Source organism: Sus scrofa, chromosome 9, assembly GCF_054392235.1.
Source record: "Sus scrofa isolate SSC_HxYL_T2T_F1_AM1 chromosome 9, Sscrofa_HxYL_maternal_Yorkshire_Landrace_v2.0, whole genome shotgun sequence".
In the NCBI taxonomy this organism is placed as follows: Eukaryota; Metazoa; Chordata; class Mammalia; order Artiodactyla; family Suidae; genus Sus; species Sus scrofa.
The window spans coordinates 81,261,251-81,285,533 of record NC_139391.1 but is presented as its reverse complement, the minus strand read 5'-3'; the positions used below and the strand labels follow the sequence as shown (position 1 = coordinate 81,285,533).

The 24,283-nt window shown below is 39.8% G+C and overlaps 1 protein-coding gene and 2 long non-coding RNA genes across 6 annotated transcripts in view; 1 reads left to right on the top strand and 2 right to left on the bottom strand.

Annotated features, from left to right (window-relative positions):
* Positions 1-13,476, bottom strand: part of DLX6 (distal-less homeobox 6) — a 36,655-nt gene extending 23,179 nt beyond the window's left edge. The window contains exons 1-3 of the mRNA XM_084977081.1: positions 13,328-13,476; positions 4,181-4,314; positions 835-992 (exon numbers count right to left, since the gene is read on the bottom strand). The gene's annotated coding sequence lies outside the window, so the exon portion shown is untranslated. The remainder of the gene's footprint in view (positions 1-834; positions 993-4,180; positions 4,315-13,327) is intronic.
* LOC110255475 (uncharacterized) overlaps positions 1-21,297 on the top strand; it is a 47,568-nt gene extending 26,271 nt beyond the window's left edge. The window contains exon 3 of the long non-coding RNA XR_002335822.2: positions 17,076-21,297. This is a non-coding gene — a long non-coding RNA (uncharacterized LOC110255475). The remainder of the gene's footprint in view (positions 1-17,075) is intronic.
* LOC102167654 (uncharacterized) overlaps positions 19,452-24,283 on the bottom strand; it is a 238,403-nt gene continuing 233,571 nt past the window's right edge. For 2 of the 4 annotated variants that reach the window (XR_014815857.1, XR_001298958.3), the window contains one exon: positions 19,452-19,875. This is a non-coding gene — a long non-coding RNA (uncharacterized LOC102167654). The remainder of the gene's footprint in view (positions 19,876-24,283) is intronic. The other 2 variants (XR_014815858.1, XR_014815856.1) reach the window with 1 other exon arrangement.

The following is a 24,283-nucleotide window of genomic DNA, read 5'->3' as shown; positions in this document are numbered from 1 at the left end:
ATATTGACATGTTCATGTGAGCTGAATTTAGCATTGTCATATTTGTGACTTAATCTGCCTCTAAAGTTCATTTTGTAAGCTAACTTTACACATATTTTGAAGTTGAAAATAATTTTTCTCTGGAAGAACACACATGTTGGTTACCTGTTGGTCCTTAAAGATGGAAATAAATATCACATCTTAATTATATTGAGCTATTGCTAAAAATTCTAATCTCTTCAATCTGCTCTTTTCCTTTTATCAGGATCCCAAGAACATCATGCCACATGTGTGTAAAACGAGAGAATAGACTTCTTTGTCTTTTTAATTAAAGTTTATGCAGCTTGTAGAAAGTAGTAATTTTGTAGAAAATTAGATCATTTTAGGTCACTATAGCTTCACTCTTCTATCTTTACCACGGTTCTAAGCAAATCTTGCCATTTAAAAACCATCAATTAAAAGCAAAGAATACTGAAGAAGTATTTAGAATTCGAAGTATTTGGATTTAGAAATCTGACCCCAGCCCCATAAGGAAAGGTATAAAGGATGGATCTACCATGTATGCTCAGCGTGGCAACTTACACTGGTTTCTGTTCAGCATTATCAGAGGAACATGTGGTGGTACCTATTCCTGCTTGTTGGAAATAGCATCATGGTTACCTCTTTCCTGATCCTTGGGGTTGCGATTCACGTGCAACAAAAGGATCTTCTTAAGTCACTATTCTTTTTCTAAACAAGGTGGAAATCAAATTCACCCAGGAAATAATCATGGCATTGAACAAACTGATTTTTTAAAAGACCCACAAGACTTGGCAAAGAATGGGGGTCTTTTTCTCATAAAAATGTTAGACTTACTTTGAAGGGATTCACCTAAAATTTCTAGTGGCTCCCCACTGCCTGTAGAGGACAGACATGCTTTTTGCTGATGAAGGCGGAGCACCCCTGCCCTGTGCGTTGAGGACGGAGCACTCTGGAGTCAGACTGCTGGATAACCTGGAGCCTCAGTTTCTTTCCTGTACAAGTGGATGAACAATAGAAGTGAATTTTCTGGTAATGGTAGAATCAGGTGAACTAAATGCCTAAAAAATGCTTAACAAGGTGCTTTGTGAAAAGCAAATGTTCAAAGAATACTAGCTAATGCTTAACATTAACATAACATTTAATGAGGTCTTCTGGTTTCTATTTCTGCATATACTATTCCCTTATTCCTGAAAGCCCTGCCTGGCCCATTGCCCACCTGGCTAATCTCTCACCTCTTCACCTCAGATCTAGTAATACCACCCATGGGAAATCTTTTCTGATGCTTGAAGTTAGGTGTCTGTCTTTATGCCTCTATTGTGTAGGTTATATTGTCATTGTTGCTTTATTTGTCTTCCTAAATTAGGTTATAAGCTGTGTTGAGCACAATGTAATAGTTATCTTTGTTAGAGCTCACAAATGAGCCTGATGAATAGTAAATACTCCATATATGTATGTTGAATGAATAAATATTCAATCTTTTATGTGTTTTTCTTATTTATAAATAAATTGTAATTGGATGGATTTTTTTTTATATTTAGTCTTTTTCTACTTAGTGTTCCTCAAAGAGAATGCTCAAAGGAATATAACTATTATTCTTAGAAGTAAGCTTATGAAGAATTTTTCTTGTGGATCCTGTAATGAATTGTCACTATTTTCAGGAGAAAGTATTTTCAGTAAGTTTCCCATTTTAACTGAGGAATTCATGGACAATTTGGGTTACCTGTCATATCCTTGGATGTCTGACCATGCTGTTCTATAAGTGAGATATGCATGTACCTTGGAGAGTGATTTGGATTATCTGTGTGAGTGTTAATAGCTAAGCTTCAACTATCACAATGCCCTTGCAAAGCAGGCTCCCAATGAATCCAATTATTGCATTAGTTTAAAGGATATATGTATATGTAAAAAGAGACTGGAGGGATCATAAACACTTTCAGAAGACCGTTAAGACTTGTTTCACTGGTATCTTGGGTTCAGCAACCCTTGAACAGAAATCCAGGGTAACCCTCACTATAGAAGGCTAATCTGATGGAAGAACAGTGTAAACCGTGATATGTCAGGATATAGAATATTGTAACCTACTGTACAGAAAATATTTACATAAGCCAGGGACCATTACATAAGCTCTGTGGCTGAGCCCTCAGAACTGGGTCTGCTTCAATGAGTACGTCAGATTCCTTGTAATCATTGCATTAATCGTCAGAAACAATTATTACTGGAGTGTTTGAAAGCAGATTGTTTTCTTAAGATTAATCACCCCCTGCAAAGCTTATTTAATTATATTTGTAAACTCTCTTCCACCAAAGGAACAGTTAAGCTGATTCTCCATTTTGGAATTGTCACATGTTTCAAAGGCTCAAGGTTCAAATTAACTAGATTTTCCTGGAGTAACAATAAATATATGAGTTAATTGATAATAATGATTACTGCTGTTCTGCTCATGTACACCGTAATTGATGTTTATAATCTTTCTTATGGCCCCCTCAAAAATAAAGCAATACAAAATTTTAAAATAAAAAAGAAATTTCACATCACTGCAGGAATAATAGAATTTCCACTGGTGATGAAGAAATATTAGGCGCTTCAAACTAAAGTAAATATTTTTATTTGATTGCAGGTCTAGAGAATGGGCCTTGACAGATGCTGCAAGAAGTGCTTGGGAAATGTCATGCAGCCTATTTTCCTGCACCCAGGCAAGGCGTTCCTATGCTATCAGTCCTACTCAAAGCCAGAGCAGCCCTAATCCCACATTCACACATTCTCATGTGGCATTTTGGTTACCTGCTTAGACAAAGGAGATCAAAGAAATGGAAAAAAAATTAAAGGGGAAAAAATATATTTCTGTACCAGGCATAAGAAGATACAGGGTAGGAAAACTTAACTAGAGAGGGAAATGGTAAAATTGGTCATACAAATGGATCTTTCCATTTCTGCCACTTCTTTTGTGGCACTTCCTGTTTATTTATGTTCCACATCTTTCTAAAAGGACTTACAGTGGCTTTAATAACTGACATATAAAACAAAACAAATATTTCACTCCTCTCACTCCCGTTCCAGATTCAAGCTATAGAGCTGCTCATAGCAGCCTGACCAAGAAATTTCTGACAATGGAACTAATCATTCACTAGTTTTATGATTAACACACTGACATGAATATAAAGCTTTGCTTTCTTTTCCCTATGTAGATAATGCTGGTCCAGAAAAAGACAGCCTCTTTCCTCCCTTCAAATATCAAAATCAGTTTTCACTACATAAATATGGCCTAACCAATCCATCTATCAACTGTATTTAAAAGATATTGAAACAAGAGTCTACAATTTCTCTTGGAAGGCTGTTTTTTTGTGGTTGCTTAAAGGATGGTGTGAAAACTTTTTATTGTTTCAGATCGGACCTCCCAAGCTTGACTATGAATTTTTATGCCTGAGTACCTTAAAAACTCCAAGAAAAACACAGCTCAAACCACCACATTTTGCTTGCTTTCAGGTTCAAACCCTATAAAACCACCACATTTTGTATGGTTTCCACCCTAAACCATAAGTTGGCATGGGATCTCACTAGATGCTCTCTGCTCAGGTCTAATTGAAATGTTTACCAACCTTGACAACATTTTTGGCTAACTTGTTACTAACTTGGAATGCAGGTGAAACATGCTGAATTCTCAACAATAATTTCATCATTTGGAACCCTTTACCTGACACCCATCTGGGGACTCAGAGCCCTTATATGGTCTCCAATTAATCACTGTTGGAGTTCCTCTGTGACGTTCTACTGATGCTTGCCTTGCCTTGGATCTTTCTAATTCCCTTCTTCTCCTAAAAACTCACCTCTTTTGTGAATTATTCCATCAGATTGTGCACTTTGAGGTTAATCAGATAAATCAGCTTTTGCATCAAGGTGTTAATGGATTTTTAATTCTTAGGGACTGCATATAGTACATTAGACTGTTAACTTCCATGTGGTTAGGCATGATCTCTTGCTGACCATTTGAGAGTTGCCAAGTCAAATACAAGATTTTCATATGCTAAATCTGGCAACCCCATGATAATTGTATCTCCATCTTCCATAGAGGTGCTTAGTAAGTATTGACTGACTGACTGAATAAATGAAAGTAGTGCAGAAATATATCTTAGAATCTTTTTGTTCCTTCTAAATTATATTGTGTAGGGAGGAGCTGGCTTACCCTATAAGACCTATCAGTCTTAGGAATCTGAGTTTTTTATAGAGATTGGGGTAGGCATGGTCTTCAGCTTTCTTCATTCTACTTTTTCCATGGGATCATTGTTCTCAAAGGGCATCCTTTTTCCTATGAGGAGCCTGTGGGATAGAAAGGGATGAGGGAGTGAACACCTGTTGTTAGCTCATAGTTCACCAAGGTAAGAGTAATCCTGACAGCAGGCCTTGAGAGAGTGGGGGCTTCAGCTGATTACTTCTTGCTGTCATCCTTTCCCCAGGAGAAATGAGAGCTCCCTTGATAATCACAAATACAAATAGCAGCCTCCTGGGAATCCCTGGATATTTGGAGTGGGGAGTAATATATAAACAGTTTGGGTCAACTAGACTCTTCTATAAGTAGTCCTAATGCCCCCAAGGTCATCATCTTGAGAATTTTTTTTTTTTTTAATTTTTTTGCTTTTTAGGGCCTCACCCACAGCATATGGAGGTTCTAGGGGGTCCAACTGAAGATACAGCTGCGGCCTACACCACAGCCACAGCAACACCAGATCTGAGCTGTGTCTGTGACCTATACCACAGCTCATGGCAACACCGGATCCTTAACCCACTGAGTGGGGCCAGGGATCAAACCCACAACCTCATGGCTCCTAGTCAGATTCATTTCTGCTGCGCCACAATGGGAGCCCCCATCTTGAGAATTCTTAAGACTTCTGTGGAGGAGGAAAAACTGTCTCAACATGTTTATTTTATAATTGTTTTAAATTATCAATTACACATCATTGAAACTTCTATAAAATCATCAGGGTGTTCTTGCTGTAAGAGCTAGGGGGTCACTGGACATAAAGACAGGGTTGACTTTGACTTCATTTTTGTACCTGTTATCTTCTTCAGGACATTTGCAGAACCTTCCCAGTACTTTGTTATGCTTCTGCTGTCAATCAGTATCTCTCATAAAAACATGACTTGGGAAGTTCCCTTGTGGCATAGTGGGTAAGGATCTAGCATTTTCCCTGTTGTGACTCAGGTGGCTACTATGGCATGAGTTTGATCCTTGTCCTGGGAACTTCCACATGCTTTGGGCACAGCACCCAACATCCCAAAGAAAAAATGTGACTTGGAAAGTGAAGAACTTCATCATTTGTTTGTATGTTGCCTGTAACTTAGAGATATAACTGAAGTTCATGGTAGAGCTATTTTCATTCATTGGCTGCCCCTGAAAGGTAAGGGAACTACTTTAACCTTGAGACAAATCAACTCTGAGCTAGACTGAGCCCAGAATTCACACTCCTCCCACACACTCCCTCAAATTCTGTTTTGTGAGTGGATTATCTCCTACCTGCTTGTTAATCTGATTTCTAGAATCTATTTCTGGCCTCAGGCACTGACTGATAGAGGAAACTATGTACTATCTGGCAACTGAATTCTGTTCCTCTAATGAAACAAGGTCAAAATGCCTTAGAGTCCTATCTAGGAAGAGTGCCTTCAAAGGTACAGAGTTGTGATTTTCTACACACTATGAATGAAAATGTGGGCTTTGGAGTCAGATCATCTGGAATGGAACCCTGGATCTACCTCTTGGGTAGCTTGAATCAAGCTGTCTTTACTAAAATCCAGTTTCTTGTATGTAAACAGGAGATACTTACAGTACTTGTTGCATAGGTTACTTGTTGGAATTAAATGACTTACTGCATGGAGAGTCTGGCTCACACATAGTAAGTGCTCAACAAAGGACAGCCATTATTATTCAAAGTCAAGAACAAAAGATTTTCTTTTCTAACAAACTCTCAGAATGTTTCTGTTCAACAAACACACCTGTATGCCCTGGATTGTGCTTGTGAGCCATGATGGAAACTGTGGCAGTAATGTCCCTGCACTTGGTTGGCCACATTCCTGGCCCTTCCCCTGAATGCCCAGCTTCTGGTTTAACTGGGAGTTGGGAGGCAGAGGAAGGACATTCTTGCACCCTCTGACATAGCCAGGACTGGAAACCTGTGGGAAAGTGGGTGAGGCCTCCTTGGTGCCAACCCAAATTGCCTCTGACATTCCTGGCTATTCTTCCTCCCCAGCTTTCTGGGGGTTGTTTTGGGGACAATGCATTCCCAGAACTGTAGAGGTGGTGGCTGAGCCTGGGGCTCTGCTGGGTTTATGGCCCTGTTTCCAAACTTCCAGTGCTCTTCTGGCTCAACCAGAAGTTCAGGTGTGGGATGGCCTGGTGTTGTGTGTTGGCCTGGGAGAGTGGGTGGGGTACAGTGGAAAACACTTGAGCAATGAATCTAGAAGCCCTGGGGATGTTGGATTTTTTTTTTTTAATGGAATTTTACTTCATGTCATTTATCCTTTCTGTCTACTCTGAGCTCACTGGTTCAGTCTCACCAGAAGCACAGAGGCCATTGCAGGTGAGTTTGCAAAGATATTAGAGGAAGAAGGAGGAAGTTGAGATGGGTTCCTTCATTCAACAATGTCTCTTCACCTAGCATCTCTCTAACATTCTCTCTCCTCCAAGCATTTTTTTTTCTTGCTAGTCTTTCTAGAATGTCCATCCATTTATGGCCATCCGCAGAAACAGAAGCTAAGGTTAAAAGGCTGAGGAGCCTCCAAATTGTTTTTCCTGTCTTGGTTCACCCTCCCTCCCTCTTTCCTTCCTTCCTTCCTTCCTTCCTTCCTTCCTTCCTTCCTTCCTTCCTTCCTTCCTTCCTTCTTTCTTTCTTTCTTTCTTTCTTTCTTTCTTTCTTTCTTTCTTTCTTTCTTTCTTTCTTTCTTTCTTTCTCTTTCTTAGAGCATAGCAAAGGAGAGCTTTTAAATGAATACTCAAAACATAGGGAGAAAACTTCAGAGGAAAACAAAACAGAGAGAAACAAGGTTAGTGAGGTAAGGAAGATGGAGATGAGGAGGAAGAAGTACGTACATTTCCACGTTGATCAGAAATGGTCCAGAGTTAATATAGAGCAGGAAAGGGCTCTTATCTTACTTAAACTTCAGAAAGGAGTTTGCTGAAATTTGATAAAAATGGAAAGGAAAATTCAATAAGGTGGGGATGGGTATATCCCACCCATGACACTAGTGATTATATTGAACAACTCAAAGTGTTGAGGAAATTTGGCAATATGTCTGCAGATGACACATCCAGATAGACCAAAAGGATTAGAATTGTCTCTTGATACTGGTCATTTTTTTTTTGGTGTGTGATAGCTGTGATGTATTTTATATATAAGATAGGCATTGTAACTATAGGCTTGCTATAATAGGATTTTAAAAAATTGAGCGTATACTTAGTTCACATGTGAGCATGTTTGAAACATCCATAAATTCTGGTAGAGTCAGACAAAAATAAAAAGGTAATTCCTCTACTTATGGAAGCTATAAATTAAGGAGGGATCCCTTCCCCAAAGAAAAAAGTCAACTAACTTAAGTCATGATGAGGGTGAAGGAAATAGGAAGGGGCTGGTATAAAATTCTGAGGATCTAATGCATAACATAGGGACTATAGTTAATAACACCATGTTGTATAATTGAAATTTGCTATATCTAAGAGATACTTAGAAAACTTAAATGTTCTCACATACACACAAAAAGATAAATATGTGAGGTTGTAGAATGTGTTAGTTAACTCAGTGGGGGAATGCTTTCACAAGTTATACATGTATCAAATCATCACAATATATACTTTAAATGTCTTATAATTTTGTCAATTATACCTCAATAAAGTTGGAAAAAAACTTTTAAGAAGAGCAAATGTTTTCCTTTCATGGGATTATATTATCTATATGGCTTTACATAATAAGCTTTCTGAATGCTCTTGCAATGGTAAAAAACCCTATTGGGAAAGAACCCCAGATGTGTCATTCTTCCAGCAGAGGGGCAGCCACCCAGGGCCAAGGTGGCTTGTCTTTGTGTCTTCTGTGCTGATACGGAGCTGAGTGTACACCAGTGTTTCTCAAGCTAAACCAAACTCTGGTGGAGAATAGCGAAGGGGAAAGTTATTTGTTTGATTATTTCAGCTTCTTTATTCTCTTGGTGGTGATCTGGTTTAGGAACCAACTCCCATTTTTCTCCTGAGACTAAACTCCCAGAATATTCTAATTAAAAATATCTTTGGCCCCAATTTGTTGAGTGCTTATTATGTATCAGGACTTTAAATATCTTGGATGCTCCACACTCCTTACAGGTGATATCACATAATGCTCATGCAGTCCAGTGATATAGGGATCCTGGCTGTTGTACATAGCATCTCACTCACTGCTGGGACTCAATACATCTTAAACAATAGCAGCAACAGCTGTGAGAGGAATCCAAGGGCCAATTTGTTAGAATAAAACAAAACAGGGTTTTACCATCTGGGAGATATATCTCAGATGGGTTTTTTAGATGTAGGATGATTTTTCTTGCAACCTAAGGGCTTCCCGGAGGGAATTTGAAATCTTTTCACTATGCCCACATCATTGCCAGATGTGGATGTAGTGGAATAGACCTTATCCTCTGTGTATGTGTGTTTGCATATGTACATGTATAAAAGTGGCAAATTCTGGCTCATACACTGCGTTTCAGTTCTTCTCACTCTCACTTTCTTATGCAAAATCTTCTTCATGAATTTTTAAAATATGCAGGACTTCCCCCACCCCTATTTGAATAAACTATAGGTCATATCATGTTGGTCAATATGTAAAGCCAGAGGGGGTAAAATAATGATAAACATGGTAATTTCCCCAAATAACTTGTTAGTCTTGTACTCTAATAGTACTGAGTAATGGAGTACTCCACCAAAACTTAAAAATTTCATAGTGATTATTGATACCATTAATCAGAATTTGTCATATGAACAGCTCAGGGATCTGCTGTATTAAGCTGTCATGTGGTTGCAATCATATATGTATATATACATAGTCTTTTTAGGGCCACACTTGCAGCATATGGACGTTCCCAGGCTAGGGGTCCAATTGGAGCTACAGCTGCTGGCCTGTGCCACAGCCACAGCAACACAGGATCTGAGCTGCATCTGCAACCTACACCACAGCTCATGGCAATGCCAGATCTTTAACCCACTGAGCAAGGCCAGGGATCAAACCTGCAACCTCATGCTTCCTAGTTTGATTTGTTTCTGGTGCTCTATGACGGGAACTCCTGCAATCATATTTTTTAAACTGCTATCAGAGGTAACTGTCGGCAACACCTTATCTTCTCTCTATTATGGCTTCAGGTCCCCAGGGTTCCATCCTGAGTCCAGGGTGATTTGTACAGTTCGCTAATGACCTGCTGATTATCTGCACAAAAGCAAAATCGTATACTGTGCAGCCAACACAGTGATTCCACACAAAAGCAAAGGACTGTCTGGTGTCAAAATAATACCATACTCTAACTTTGATATGGGTTTTTTAACTGACTACAAGGTACTATTTGGTGCTAAAATGAGTGGCAGAAATAATGTTTATTCAAATAACTAACAAGTTGGCAGCAGGGAGAAAAATTTCAGGAGTGTGTGTATGTGTGTGTACGTATGTATCTGTGAAAAGGATACTGTTTAGATAGCTGCTTCTGTTCAGATTTTTGGTTCTAATTTTGAAAGGTACAGAAACTGGCAAATATCTGTTTCAGCTGAATATTCATGTTGTGATTATTAATATACTTTAAATAACATGCATCCAAAGGTTTTCTTTCTGGTCAGTGAAAGTGTGATAAACACTATATAAATCTATCTGTATCTTTATTTCTTGACCTACCTCTGCAGTCTGTTTTAGTGAGCAGGTTTGGGTTCTAGGGGGCCAGGTGAAGCTATCTCAATCCTGCACCTGGGTGCACCTGCCCCACAGCATCTCCCCTCTAAACCTAAGGACACAGAAGAAAATAATCTAAACCCTGCTCCTCTTTTTCCCTGTCCCCATGCTCTACTGGTTCTGCAGGCTGGCTAGGATATATGTGTGTCTAATGGACTGGTTCTTCCTTAGGAGACTTGCCACCAGGTCATTTATCTGTTTAGTTATGGATGAGAAGTCCTGCTAAAACTGACCTAGATTGCAAAGATTTATTCCAAGGCTTGATTTATTGGATTGTCCATTCTTTTGTTTATTCTTTCACTCATTTGCTGACTTTTAAGCCTGTTGTTCCATATCAGGCACTATGCTAGCTATGCAGTGATAATGATGAATAAGATTTGGCCTCAGCTCTCAATCTCCTTGTGGTCCTGTAGGAATCAATTGGCAATTACCAAATTCTTGATAAACTGTCAAGGATCCCTTGTCAGCTCAGTCCTGAAAGGATTTAAAACAAATGTGAGTTAAAACATGTTGGCAAAATAAAGCTCCTCTACTAGTCTGTGACCTTGTTTAGGGCAAGAAGTGAGCCTTGTCCTTGGAATTATTTACAGCTCTGAGCACAGGAAGCAAATAGATCATATGTTCTATAAAGTATCAGTGAAGCTTTTGGAATGTCTACAAATCTTCAGCAGTGGACAGTAAATTGCAGATGCCAAGAGTATGGACTTTGGGGTCAGTTATGGGTTTGGCTTCCATCGATATTGCTTCACTTAGTAACCAGTGATGGCCCTTGCCCCATCAAATTTATTAATTCATTTCAAAACACATGTGTTTAAGCACCTACGCTATGCCAGTGCATGTGCTAGGTGTGGTGGATTCAAGAGTAAATTAGATAGAAAAAGGATCTTTTCTCATGTAGCTAGCTCACAGTAGAGGAGGTGTGGGGCTCTCAGAATAGACAGAGAGAATTCCAATAAAGTGTGTTTTGTGAGAAAGGAGTACTCCTGTTACCTAGACAACCTGAAGGGAGAGGTTAGGAAATCAAGGAGAAGAGTGCTCCAGGCATTAGGGACAATGTACAAAGGCCTGGAGGTGAGAGGATCTATGGTGCATTCCAAGGACTTAAACATATTCAGAGTCATTGAATTGTCACCTGCAATGAGAGGAGCTGGGGAGGTGAGCAGGGCCAGATCCCAAGGGACCCTGTAGGGAATGCTAAGTAGTTTGGACTCTGTTGAAAATCAAAGGGAATTTATTGAAGGGATTTGAGCAGGGCAGTGCCACAGTGAAATCTGTGTTTATGAATGATAGCTCTGGGTACACTACATATTGGGTAGGGGATGGAGAGGATAAGCCATACCAGTTGGGAAGATTCTTGCAGTCTCTGGGTAGAAGATGGCCCACAGTCAAAGGTATGTATAATGGAGAATGCATAAGCTTGGGAATTAAACAAGACTTGGCTCTAAAACATACTATCTATATAACTTTCAGCAAGTAACTATTTTATATAGTTTATTTTACACTTTCTCCTGCAAAATGGAGAAACTTTGCCTTTCTGCCGTGGGACTTAAATATTGTACATATGTTGCCAGGTATTATATGACACACACTTTTTCCTCACTCCTTGTATTTCTTCCCCTTAATATAAAACTTAATGCTTTTATTTATTTATTTATTGCTTTTTAGGGCCCCACCTCAGTATATTTAGGTTCCCAGGCTAGGGGTCGAATCAGAGCTATAGCTGCTGGCCTATGCCAGAGCCATAGCAACCTGGGATCCAAGCCGAGTCTATGACCTACACCACAGCTCACGGCAATGCCGGATCCCCAACCCACCAAGCAAGGCCAGGGATCAAACCCACAACCTCATGGTTCCTAGTCGGATTCGTTAACCTCTGAGCCATGACAGGAACTTCCAAATAGGATCTTTTGATACTGTCGTTGGTGGTCCTTTGGACCATATAGGTGAGGAAGGTTCCTCCTTTTTAAAATTCTGTCTTTATGACAGCTGCAGTTCTCCCAGAATGTTCTGTCCTATCACAAGGTTATCTCTGAAGAAGTAGGTTCTATTGAACACTTTATTTTGGTCTGGGCAATGTTGTAACCAATGGCAATGGTTATAACCAATGACAATGAAAAGCAAGCTTGGTAAAGATGAAAATTTTCACTCCTTTTCCTTTTGGAACTTTCTGGTAACTGCATTCTCCCCCTCCTGTCCTTGGAATGCAACTCTGGTGTTATCTTTGGCCATCCTCAGGGCTGCTTCTTAAGCATTTGTGGAGAGGGAACTTTGTATTTTTTACAGAATAGATCTTATTTTCACTCTGACAGTATTCCAAAATCCTGTCATATTTTCCTTTCTGACATCTCTAAAATTCATCTTTTCCTATTGCTCTCCAGTGGCTAAAATCCTTTGCCATATTTTGATCCTCTTCTATTCTTTATAAATGCCTCTATTGTGGTCTCTATTCTTGAGTTCTGTCTCTGTTAAAGCATTCTGCTTGGTGCCTTTATTACAGCATCTTTTTAAAGTGCCTTCCCCAATTTCTCTCATCTGCATTAAACATGGACTAGGGACCTTTACTGATCTCCATTGCCTGATTACTTTTTTCCCTGAGGGTTTCCCATGGTTCTGATTAGTTTCTTAGTACCTGAACTCCTTATATGTGTTCTTTTTATTTTCCTAGGCAGTTTTCAGGCTGTCACCTCTCTAGCCAAGAACATTTCCTTTCCTTTTTACATGCCAAACCCAGCCTCAAACGTGTTGTGTCCTGAACCCCTTTCTTATTTCTCCCATAGCTCTCTTCATGTTTGCTGTCTTCCTCTTCATGATGGTCTTTTCTTTATTAAGCAATGCTATATATAATAAAGTGTATGTATATGCTTTTTGATATAAGCATATCTATCATTTATTAAGGAAGGTCTCTGCTTAGTGGATTTAGTCTATTCTCTTGCTTTCATTGGCACTGCCTTGGTTTGGGCTGACAACTATAGTTATCTCCAGTTTGGCCTACTGCCTCAGCTATCTTTCCTGGCTATTCTGCCCTTCACGTGGCTCTTAGTAAGATTTTTCTGATTTGGTCCCTTTCTCTTTGGCTTCCCCTAGCCTGTAGAATGAGATTTACCTTCCACAGGTGTGCATCAAGAATTTTCATACCATGGCCCCTCTTCACCATTCCAGATTCATCCCTTCACTTTTTTTTTTTTAACTCTAAATCCTAAATTCCAGTCACATAGAACTGCTAGAGAAGGTAATTTACTATATATAGAGGTTGAGCGTGAAATGCTACAGGCCAAATATAATCTATAGAATTCTTTGCCACTTCTTAACAACTGAAATATTTCACATAAAACTCTATTTTTCTGGTTTCTCTTAGAAAATAGGACAGTGCTGTACCATATGCCTACCTGGTAACAAAGAGAGGTGAATTGTGGCCCCTCCTTTAGATGAAGCATGTTCTCTCTCCAATTTGCCACTGTTTCTGTCACTTCTTTTTGTGTCCCAAACATTAAGGCAAAGTGTCATTTGCCACTTATTACCACTCCTGTGCTTTGTTCTGTCTTAAATATTAACAGTATTAAGAGAAAATTGTACCATGTCTCTATATCTATAAATTTATTGATGGATAAATAAAAGATGGGTAGATACTGTTTTGCATTTCAAGAAGCATATGGGGCCCACTTCACTCTTTCATCCTTAGACCCATCTAGGAAGAAATCTAAGTTTGGATCTCTTACAAAGTGGCTTAGCACTAAGGATCTTTGTTCAAATCCTATCTTCATCACTTACTAGCTGTGTGGTTTGGGGCAGGTTATGTAGCATTTTCTGCCTTACTTTTCACCTCTGAAAACTTGGGAAGACATTAGCATGTAAGTCACAGTTTTTGTGAAGATTATATGAGATAATCTATGCAGAGAATTTACTAGAGGGATTGAAACATTGGAAGCATTCAGTAAATCTTTACTACATTGTTATCACTGTTATTATTATTATATTTTTTCCAGTTCTAAAGGTGGGACTATCAGGTCCATGAAGAACATAGTTTTGGGCAGAGTCTTTTGGTGCCTATTTCACCACACCTCCCTAGTGTTCAGTTTTGCCACTTATTTTAGCTGTGGGTCTGGTCAAGCTATTTAACCTCACTCTGCCTCCATTTTATTACCTGTAAAATGCTAATGATAACAGTGTAATAATAATAGTATCCACATCTTTGGTTATGATGTATTATCTGAGATAACCATGTACTACTTATCATGGCATCTGCTATATAATAAGTATGAAGTAAATAGTGACTGTTCGTGTCAACAGCTGCCCTGGCAAAATTTTGCCTTAGTTTCCCTGGGGATGTCATTTGATAGTCGTGAGGTTCTAGGGAGCCTGGTGATCCATCTATATGTACTATGTGGTGCCCACACTTCTACACAGGATTTTTAATAATTCATGTACCATAAAATTTGCCTCTTCAAAAATACAATCCAGTGGCTTTTGATATATTCACAAAGTCATGCAATCATTATAAATATCTAATTCCAGAACCTTTTCATTATCCCCCCAAAGAAACCCAGTACCCATTTGCTGTCATCCCTCAAGCCTACCCCTCAGCTCTTGGCAACCACTAATTTGATTTCTATCTGTATGGATTTGCCTATTCGAGATATTTCATGTAAACAGAATTATACAACATATGGCTCTGACAATTGGCTTTTGCCTGTGTTTTTCCCTAAAGAATAAAGCTGTACCCTTTTTCAGAAAACAAATTCCTACTGGGAAGACAAAGGAAGCCCTGAGCAGGAAGCGAGAAGTAGGAAGATAGCATAGGCCAAGACTGACCCAAGAGGAAAAAAGCCAAACAGACATCCATGGAGGGGCCAATTTGAGTAGGCTAGGAATGTTGAGGAGCTGTAAACCATGACTATAAAAAGCATCCAGGCTAGATTCCTTTGGATTCTTCACAGTCAGCCCTCAAAAACAATACGAGGATCTCAAATGCCATCTGTGGATTCATCTGGGAGTTGGTTACAAATGCAGATTCTGGGCTCTTCCTTAGGCTCATTGAATCAGAATCTCCCATATGAAGGTTTAGGAACTGCCATAGGCTTCTGCCAGGCAGTGGGTTTGGAAATCACTGAATTACATGGGACGCGCATGTATGACACTGCACTCTGTCATTGTGTGCCATCTTCAGTGATACTGTTCTGTATTGTTGATGCTCTTAAGTATATATGTTGATCTTCCTTTTTTTTTTTTTTTTTTTTTTGTACGTCTTAGTCCCTCTGCACAATGTTCCACAAGGTAGGCGCTCAGCACATTTTAGAAGATTCGTTATACAGGAACCTTGAGGGTATAGCTGAGATATTGCTGGCCACAAAGTCATTAAGGTCAACAGGGCTTAAGAGAAGACCTTTCTGGCACATTTTCAACATTCTTTCTTTGAGATTTCAAGGCTGGTGTTTGTCTTCGGGGCTCTGACTTGTGCCCTAGTGGTCAAGAGCCCTTTGATCTTTGGGATCCAGAGGATGTCCCCAGAACAGCCCCTCAGGGGCTCCTTCCGGCCATCTGCATGGTGCTGATAGGTGGAGGAGTGGCAAGAGAAGCACAGTGGTGGTTCCTACACCTCACAGACCAGAATCCCCCAGGGAACCTGTTAACATTCCTGTGCCTCCCCGAGACCCACTGAACCAGATTGTTGTCCAGGAAGGGGAAATTACTACTCAGATGCTACCCAAATACCACTCTAGAGTTTGAAGAATATAATCCTTCTGCCTATGTCTGGAGCAAAGACAGTGGGCTGTGCTCAGAGGAGTTTACTTGGGCAGAGTGGTAGACTAGGATTTGGGAGATCTAGGCTTAGTTGTGGTCCTATCTTTTAGTCAGTCCCTGTGTAACACTGGGTAAGCCACTCACCTTTCAGTCTGCTTCTTTGTAAAAAGCAAATAAAGGTTTGGGGCCAAGAAAGACACCTGGAATGCAGACATGACCTTTGCTATCTATAGGATGTTTCTCCATAGGCTTAGATGTCATTTCTAAAAAGGATCCTTTTCTTCATGTGCTCTGAGGACAGACCTGCTTTTTCAGTCCGGGGTTGGCAGCTGTTCCGTGTCACTGGAGGCACAGTTGCTGCAGCTCACTGTTTGGAGGGTGGTGGTTGGTGTGTAATGGTGGTGAGATTAAATAAGAGGCATGACAAATCCTGCCCCTTTCCTTGCTCACTCATCCCCTCCTCTCTCTTCTTCCCATATTCCAGTAAGTAAGAGTTTCATGTATGTAAGTCCATTTTTAAATTACAAATATACCGTGGGAATGTTAAAGCCACCGATTGCTAATATTCTGGTATGAAATATTCAAATCTAGCTACTGGAAGACTTCTTATTTAACTAGTATTTGTCATATTAAAGAAATTTGAATGGATGGATAATAGCACATGCACAATGATTTCCTGGAGATTGATGAAGGGGACAGAATGTCACAGCAAGGCAGGGGATAGCAGCTAAAGATAGTCATTGATTTGGTGACTAGTATGATGGCAGTAGCATGACAATACATTGCCTGTGATGCTTTGGGCAGGGACGCCCTAAACTAGTGATGCTTCTCCTAGACCATCTTCGGGTGAAGTTTTTGTCACTCATAATTTGTTAATGACCCTGGAAATCAATCATTTTGGTTGCCTAGGAACTGGATAAAGCTTGGGTCACTGCATTTCTCACTTTACATGGGATCTTAAATCCAAGTTTATCCCCAAATATTATGATTTATTCAACTCTCAGTTCACAAAATCAAACTCCATGAAGGTCAGCCCCATGAAATACTGTGACGAAACAGTGGCTGGTTTCAGGTGGACTCTCTTTCCTTTTCCCCCGGTTTGTTCCCCACCCCCTGCCCTGGCCCACTCATTCTACATCCTGTCTACATGCAGATTCACTTACATTTAATAGCAATTATAACTTTTCCTCTTTCTTGGATACAGCAAAATAAATGAATGGAGAATCCTTAGGCATGATCTGTGTGTTCTTGTGTCTCTGCCCCATTGTCTGAAAAACCACAGACTTCACTTAGATGCCAATGAATCTGTCATCGGGTTTTGTTTAAGCCTTGTATTTACAAAGATCCTCTTGAGCAGTGGCTTAACTTTTTAATCTTTGATTTATAATTTTACAGTTGCTGAGACAGGAGGAAAACCAACTCCTTTGGAGGAGGATGGCCTTTTCCTATATTGTTTCCCACTGCTGCTTCTGAGCTTCTTGAATCCTGGCTGCTGGACACCATCATCAAGAAGACCTTATGGATGGGCTACCAAACCCCTGAGAGAAAAGGAACATCAACTGCAATTTATAACTATATTGCCTTCTTCATTTCAAGTAATGGCTGCCATCAGGGTCAGATGAAAGACAGACCAGCTGGACAAGTGCTTGGAGGACTAAGCTATGAGGGCAGTAAAATGTCCACAGTGTGCTAACACACCCTTTGAAATAGAGGGAGAGGAAAATAATACCACAATTCTTTTAGGGAAAACTCTGTGTGGGCTGGAAGGAATGGTTTGATAAATTCCTAGTGGTGGAAAGTAGGGAGTAATCAGAAGAGAGAGGAGCTTGGGAATGTTTTACTGCAGGGCTCCTGTTTTTCCTACTGGAATATATAAATTGAGTGCTCCAGCTGGATTGCTACATTGCCGTGGAAGGCAAACTGCCCTAGTGGTCCTCGTGCCTGGTCCTTCTCGACGCAGAGATCAGCCTGTCCTCCAGTAAAGATCCTGCAAATAGTGGCATGAAGGAGATAGCAATTCATTGGCCTACACATCTCTGTTCTGCACTCTAAGGCTGGAAAATGAGGACAGTCATTGAATGTCTTTCTTCTAGTTCTAGAATGTTAGCCCTTAGTATGTCTTCATTCACTTGGGGGTAAGGGTTGTTAACTAACAGAGCAGATCAAGTCAAATGGAGTTGAACTCTTTGCTTGTGCTGTGGGTGACCAGACTCTGTGTTGAGTTAATTGGATGGAGACTAGGTAGAGTAGAGATTTTTGAAAATATTTGGCTGAAGAGTGATACTCTCAGTTATTTGCAGATGAGGACATCAAGGAATGTTCTTAGAATCATGAAATATAGAACTTGTGGTCATGTTCAATAATTTAATGGGCAGTTCAGTACCTACTAGGCACTGTGGAGACTTAGGACCAAGATAGACATGGTTCCTACCCTCATGGAACTTACATACTAGCTTAAGTCTGAAGAGCACTGGCTCCAGCAAACAAGTGGCTACAAAGATATTCTCAAATTTAGGATTCCAATTAAGAGAGTAATTCCTGTTGCTTTAATCATGCCTAGTGACCAAGCTTTTACAAGAGTTTTAACTGTGCATTCTATAAATGCTCTGTGAGCCAGTGTGGACTGCTTCCCTAGCAACCTAAAGCTCCATGGTGCCAGGGGAAGAGGTGAGGGTTAGTGGGACTTCTGAAGAGGGAGATATTAAGTGACTTGGGTCAGGAAATATGAAAGGATAGAACAAACTATTGCTTCTGTTCTATATAGGAAAACTGCAGTGTGTGAAATGCTGGGCTGGGGAACTTTTTGACCCAGGTTTTAGTCTTTAATACTAACAAGCTATGTGATAGTAGGCAAGTCACATCACATTCCACTCGGAGGCATCCTGGGTGACTCCAAGACTCCTTATAGTTCTAAAAACGTTAATATTAGGCTCCAGACTATAGGATAACTGGCCACTTTCTAATTCGACTGTTCCCAAGCTGTTACGTCAAGTAGATCTGCAGTTGACAGTTATTTTTTTGGAAGGGTGTTTAACAACCTTGTAGGATGAAATGAGCCTGTCTCTCCCCATTAGAGCTGAGAAGGTTCTAGAAACATACCCTGTAGAGCTCTTAGAAGATTAATTTCCCTTTTCATCCTTTTTTTTCCTATCCCTGCTTTTCTCCCTCTCTGCTTCATCACACTCCTGTGGAGCATATACCACGTGCTATGTACTGAATGTGGGATAGGTTTGGAGATCCAGGGTAAACCTGGCATTCCCCTACTCCAGAATCTTTCACAGGGGAGGGGACAAAACTCTCTTTCCTTTCATCTGCTGGCTTTCCTTTTGATGATGTCCCAGGGGAGTATGCTGATGGGTAACCAGCTATAGGCACATGCCTCATTCTGCTCAAGCAATTGTGAAGTGCCTTGAGATACACATCCAGGTAATCATTTAGGCCCAGGGTCACCATGAAAAGATCTATTTCCAGATAAAAGGAAGAGATAACTTTTTACTTCATGGGATAAATCTGAGATAGTCCTCCACACAGTGATGGTCACCATCTACCCCATCCTCTGCAAACTGTCTTTGCTCAGGTGGGGGGAAGCTAGGTGATTGGCTCCTAAACTTAAAATACTCTCTCAATAAATAGTCATCTTTCACGTATACTGTGTTTCATGTAGTCACTGTGGCTGGTGGCCTCTTAAAAAAGGGAAAACACTAATCAGACAAAAAGATATTGTTATTTATTCTTACCTCATTATGAATCCTATGTGACTTTTTTCTCATCTTTGTTTCTTCCATCATCAGCAACTCTATTGAAAGATATATCTAAGTGCAGATAATATTTTATGGAAAAAAATTAACAGAATTTCATATTCAGAATTGCTGATATGAACTGTTTTATTTGAGGCCTTTATCCTGGGAAATAGTTTTAGGGACTTCAATGTCTGGCTTAAATGGTGGAGCTTACTATTGACTCTCAATTTTGCTTCCCATTTGAGGTCAAGGAATGTACTGACACTTTCACTTAATACTTATACCTCTCTGTGACCAAGAGTTTTAATTTTATCTGTTGTTTTCTTTTGTTGTAGATGTACAGCATTACTGAATAGATTGATTAATGCTTTACCTCTTCTCATTGTTCTTATTCTCCATCTTGTAAATATACTAAAAACAGTATAAGGTTCACAAAATCAGATGGATGATAGGACCTAGAAGAGAAACAAAGGGCCTGATAACTCACATAAATGGAAAATCGACCCTGGAATAATTGACAGCATATTCAAATATCTTAGTGCAGTGTTAACTCCAACTAAGCAGAATAGTATCAGTAAATCAACATGAATCTAAACACTCTAATGAAAAGGGAACAAGGTTTTCTTTTTTTCTTACATGCTTGAGGACCTATAGCAGAAAAGGGAACATTCTGTCAAACACCTCACATTTATAAATATCTGGGTATTGGCTATTGTGAAGAAAAAAAGGTATAAACGATGAACTACCTCTCATTTGCATACTCTGAAGCCTTGTAGTTCCAGCCATTGGATTCTAAGGCAATTTACATTTATTTCTCTGTCCTTCTTGAGAGAAAACAAAAATCTTATTTCTTCAACCAATTAAAATTCTTTCTCTTTGGCTAGAATGAAACAATTTGTTCTGTCTCCTTGTACATAATTGTATATTTCATATTTCTTATTTAATGATTGACAGAAAACAGATAAACTGACACATCTCTGAATCAAGGTTGACTATACTCTCTTGGTGTCCCCATTGCTAATTTGTTTGACTATTTTGCAGGATTTCTTTACTCTGTAATGGAAAGGTTTATTAAATATGAGGGGTACAAAGCTTTCTGAATACAAATGAACTTATTTGCCAAAATTAAATGCTCCTCCTTGTCAGCGAATGCCTGTCTCACTTAACAGGATCCAAATTGAATAATGAAGAAAATTAGACTTTATTGTACTCTCAAGAGAAATCATGCGTGAAATGTAACATAATAATGAGGGGGGAAAGGGTCATATTTTCAAAAAAAGATAATTTGGATCATATAAGAAATGATTAACTCAGAGAAAACGAATTCTTTTTAAAGAAATGTAATTCAACGAGCAGGATTTCCTATGTACAAGCAATCTACACCTTTGGCTAGCTTTAAAGTCATAATCATATGGAAATATTGGAGTTCCTGTTGTGTCTCAGCGGGTTAAGGACCCAACACTATCTCTGGGAGGATGAAGGTTCAACTCCTAGCCTTGTGCCGTGGGTTAAGGATCTGGGGCATTGCTGAAAGCTTCCACGTAGGTTGCAGATGTGGCTCAGACCTGGTGTTGCCCTGGCTGTGGCCTAGGCCACGGCTGCAGAAAAAATCATATGGAAATGCATTCTAGGTTTCAGTGGTTACAATTTACTAATCTTATTCCAGTGAAAGGAATCATATACCCACGATGGAATTGGAAGACCAATAAGCTTGAAAAATGAACACAAATCTCTAGAGAAGTACAACAGGGAGACAGAATTTGAGAAATTCCCCCAATTCCTCCTTTAATCATGGTGTAATAAGGCTGTCCCTTGGTTAGTATATTTACTTTCATTGCCTTGGTATTATCACAAATAAAGTTGACGATTACAGTGCCTTTCCCTTGCCTGCTTTTGAGGGGCACTATGGGAAGAAGATGGCAGCCCTCTTGACCAGGGAGACTGGCTGGAAGAACTTCAGCCGCACAAACTGTGGACCATACTCAAGGATGGAAATAGAGTGCACGTATGGAGTAAAATAAAGCTATAGAGGGGAAGTGAGGAAGTACATAAAGGTGAAACTGTGCAAGGACAGGAATTGGTCCCTGTCATACTCTCGAAATAGGAAAGTGTCTATTGGGAAAGGGTGAAGCGAGGAAGCATCCTAAGCATCTAATAGAGAAAATAAAGGGAAGAATGAATGCTTCCAGAGTTTGCTGAAATTAATTATCCTGAGATTCAAGAGGAGGAAAGGAAGATCAAGAGAAAGGGAAGAAGGCTGAAGTCTGTGAAGTTTTAAAAACAAACAAATTTTAAAAAGTAAAATCATTCTTTTCTTGGAAAAGAGGCTGGGCACTAGCAGAAAGTTTGATGACAGCAGGATTTGTACTTGGGGTTTACTTTCAGTCTCTAAGAGAAAAGTTTTATATGATATAGATTGAAAAGACATTAATAATGGGCTTCGATTACAAAAGGGAAAAAGATCAATCACCACATTCAGATAAACATCAACCAACTGTGCAATATTTCATTTGATATTTGTATTATTCCCAATTAAATTTAAAAAAAGAGAGAGAAAAGAGACCTTGTGAATTTGATTGCCTCTGTGGGAAGACTTGAGACTTATAAACCTAGATTTCCCCCATGGAATGATAATTTGATGTTAAAAATTAAGTAAATAAATAGAAAGAGAATCTGGGGACATTAAGATTTGTCTCCACCATTTCAAATCATGATCCTCACCTTCAAGGAAAAAAGAACTTGGGAAGCAGGAAGGAGAAGAGGAAGAGATGAGTGATGGATGGGTGAGCAAAAAGGGGGAAATGAATGCTGCAAACCAAATAACTACACAAATTGTGAGAAAATTAAATGAACAATAGAGTTTGAAGGATAAGTGGGCAATGAGGAATATGAGATAATAAGATATTTAAAGACAGGAAATTACTAGGGAAAGTGAGGAAGAATGAGGAATTACATGCAAGATGATTAAGGGACGAGGGAGGGAAGGCAAGGAATGGAGGAGGTAACTGGGATGGGAAACAAAACATGACTAATAGCCAGAACAGACAGGCTTGAACTCTTGGTGGTACATTCCTCAGCCTTTGGGAAACATACACAACCTAAAAATAAAGGAGGAAAAGAGTTCATGGTTAACGTGAAATCATGAGGACAACAGAGGAAGCAGTAAGTGTCATGAGACCTCAGGTATGAAAGCATTTCCAGTCTGGGTTCTCTATTCATTTATCAGTAGAATTGTCTTTATCTACCTTTTACAAATGTTGAATTACAAAATGAATGCATTCAAGGAAAGAAAAGCTAAGCATTATTAGGGGGATCTGAAGAAAAGATTGCCATCTAGAACAACTGAAGGGACTAAGTGAGCAAACCTGTTCAGTCTTTCATATAAAATTTTGAAGTTCAGCTTCTTAATGAAAAAAAAAATGGAGATATTTTATCCAAATAGAAAATGTGGGCAGTTAACTATTGTAAGTATTTTAGAATATATTCATCTACCACATTTTTTCCTCATTAAATGAATGAGATTAAATTAAAAAGCTTCTGGGTATTGCTTTAAACACTTCGGATTAGAGAATTTACAGCAATGTAAAGAATTCCCAGTAGTCGAAATAACATTAATTTTTCAAGAAGATTAATATCTGAAGCAGGTCTAAATGCCTGTGATTATCCTTTTGCTTTCTCATGTTTGTGGAGGGGATTCCTTTCAGTCAGACAGTACCAGGCCCCCTTCGGAGGGAAGCTGATAAAGTAATTTAGGTGGAAAGGCTTAATGAGATAATGATGCTAAGGCCAGTTAACACCTAATAAGAACATAACCACCAGGGATGATATTGTTGCTTATTAATTATAATGATGATGTAGAGGAAAGAGACAAGGTGGCACTCATTTAGCAGAGAGCACTCAGGAGTAAAGCTGTTTTCTCAAAGGGCAAGTTGCAGGCAGTCAGAGTTAGAAGTAGGGCAACATGTAGACGAGTTTGAAATTTATGGCTGTTGGGTTACACTGGTGACCACAGAACTAGAGGCCAAACAGGAGGTAACAGATGCCTTCCTGATGGTGCAGGGCTGGAATGGAGACGGCTGTGGTCGCAGTGCCGGGCCATGCTCGGAGTCAGAATTTTGGGGGCTGTCTGCTTGCTTTAGATTCCACAGTGGTCACTGGTGGGCAGACGGGCTGGTGTCCAGAACTGGACTGGGTGTGCTTCCAGTTCTGTGACCTTCCCTTCCATTCCACTTGGTCCTGGGAATCAGACCTTGTTCAGTTGGTGCTGGCACCCCACCCTGTTGAAGGAGCCTGGAAGATCCTTCGGGCCTGTTTTTAGAGGCACAGATATAGCCATCATCTGCTGACTTGAATGTAAGGTTTCTTGGATTAGTCACTGCCCCTGCTCTGCTTCCTGAATTCCCTGTGGGTGTAGGCACCTCCAGGTTCATTCAGGGCGGGGCAATTGCAGTATCAGTTCACTGCAGATACCTTAATGCCTGTATTAGTCACAATTTCAGGATGTGAGGAAGAAGCAGCCATGTGAAAAAACATGAAGCTTTGAGAAATATTGTGAGTCCTCAAGGGAGGCATAAAAGCTTAAGGTCCAGGATCAATCTGGGGAAGCAGATTTGGGGCCCAGTCAGGAATACTGGAAACTCTCCTCCTTATTCACTCTTTCTCCTCATAATGTGGGTCTCTATCAGGGTCCTAGAGCCAGGCTGTCACTCACTCCCCTCTGGATCTTTGGAGGCCATCTCTGTAATAATAGGAGGTGATTTCTACACCTTCCTTTCATTTTATTAGTTGGTTGAGGGCCATCTCACAGGATTTTTCTTGTTCTATGTGATGACATCACTGACTTTGTCATAGAAAGAACATAAC